Genomic DNA, 2,229 nt, shown 5'->3' on the forward strand with positions numbered 1-2,229 from the left:
AGTAAAACTCTCTAAAGCAGGGCACTCTATTTCACATGTATGTCAATTAAGGTGGCAGGGAGCCATGTTCAGCACGTGTTTCATTCATGCTCGTACACTGTAATGGATTTTATTTTTTACCTTATCACTCGCTCTTCCCTGCACTGTTATAGACCGAAATGTATTTTCATGCTTTTTTATGCGGAATTTTTGTGACATTCAGGCTCGCACATCACTGTTTATAAACTCGATTATTGTTTAATATAGCTTAGTTGCATTCACCTCGCCCATCAGTTATCACCTAACTGGCACCTTTGCAGAGAATCTACAATATTGTCACTGTGATTTATCCTTTTGCGAACATATCCTTTTTTTCGGAAAGCGTCCATTATTCACCCTAACACCTACTAATAACTATCAATCCTGGCTTAGTTGTTCCTACAATGATACATACCGTTTATAGAAAAATGGGGTTAAAATTTTCTATGATGATATTGACACCCCGTGATAGGAACCTAATTATACAGCCTTTTGATCATCACTTCAATACAAAACTTTGTCAATCCAAATTTGAGTTTAAGGACCACTATGATATGGTTTGAATGTTATGATTACACAATTATCGGAGAAAGTAGATAATCTGTAATGTATGGTCAAAACATTTACCTTTGAAAAGACTAGCACTGTGATCTCACTGATTCTTACATTTCTTTGTTTGATCTTGAGTATAACGTCCAGAAGAAAATTGGTAAGATTTTTCTTCCATAGTACAAGGAAATTTACACCTCTCATAAGACACACGACTTGGCAGACCATATTGAGCCTGAAAACACTAATTATAGCACGGTGTATCAGAAAAATAGTTATAAATGTGCCGATGATAATCGTCAAATATTATGATTATGTTAAGCAAAATTAGTCATATAATTCATTCATGCCCAAGGTTATTTGCTGATAGCCGTTTTCTTTTTCTTTTTTTCTTTTTTTTTTTGGTAGTTTATATGTTGATATTCCAAAATTATTTCACTCACAATCTCTTGTGTTTAATTCATTATAATATCTCAGTATTCCATCCTTAATTGATTATTGATAGTTTAGAAAAATTATAAGACATGATTTTTATTTTATTTGAGATCAGTGAACGTTGTTTTATCGGACAGTTTTAATTGTTGTGAAGTTTACAAAGTCTGTGATTTATCCCTATGAAAATTACTGATTCATAGTAATGTCTCCATTGACAACAATCGTAATCACAACGAGGGCAAGTAATAATAGTTGTAGCTATGAGCAAGATACCAAGTAACTGATAATAATTTCAAGACGCTCTTACAGAGTAGCGGTATGAGTAAGAAATAAGGTTGTGTTTTTTTTTTTTTTTTTTTTTAAGCTTATGACGTAAACTATGCCTCTCAAATGCATATGATTGGCCCATTTTGTTGGGATTGCAAGTGATGTGTGTGGCAAGAAGTTTGTTGGAAGCTTCATGAGAAGGGCAATGAATGGTGGAATAAAAGAGTGAAAGTAAAAGACGAAGAAAAAAAAAGAGGGCTTTTGAAAAATAGCTTCAGAGTAATAGTGTAGAGAAGTGTGAAAAATATTGAGAAAAAAATGTGGAATTAAAGCGCAAAGTAAGTAAGGCAAAGAGGGCAGCTAACATGAGGTGGGGTAAGGGATTAGGTCGTTCATATGAAAGTAATAAGAAGTTTCGGGAATAAATGAAGAGAGTAAGGAAGGCTCGCTCAAGAAATGAAGAGAGAGTGAAAGATGGAAATGAAAAATTGCTCAAAAAAGAGGAGGCAAAGAAAAGGGGAGCAGAATATTTTGAAAGCTTACTGAATATAATTGCTGTTGCAGGTGTTGAGGTGCCGGTGATGGGAGATGAGAATGAGAGAGAGATTGCAAGAGAGGAAGTGAGGAGAGTAATAGATGAAACGAGAGTAGGAAAACCATCTGGATGAATGGTGTGAGAGTTGAGATGTTGAAGGAAGGGGGTGTGACTGTGCTTGAATGGTTGGTGAGATTGTTTAATATGTGCTTTGTGTTGTCAATGGTACCATTAGATTGTGTTTGTGCATGCATTGTACCACTATATGAGGGTAAGGGAGATGTGTAACAGTGTTGTAATTCAAGGGGTATTAGATTGTTGAGAGTAGTTGGAAAAGTGTATGGTTGAGTACTGATTAATAAGATTAAGGATAAAACAGAGAATGCTATCTTAGAAGTACAAGGTGGTTTTAGAAGAGGTAGGGG

General features: G+C 35.0%; 1 pseudogene; it reads right to left on the reverse strand.

The window, feature by feature from the left end:
• The window catches only part of LOC137644385 (uncharacterized), a 2,189-nt pseudogene extending 1,394 nt beyond the window's left edge, over positions 1 to 795 (reverse strand).
• Between the last annotated feature and the right edge of the window lie 1,434 nt (positions 796 to 2,229).

This window comes from Palaemon carinicauda, chromosome 7, assembly GCF_036898095.1.
Source record: "Palaemon carinicauda isolate YSFRI2023 chromosome 7, ASM3689809v2, whole genome shotgun sequence".
NCBI lineage: Eukaryota > Metazoa > Arthropoda > Malacostraca > Decapoda > Palaemonidae > Palaemon > Palaemon carinicauda.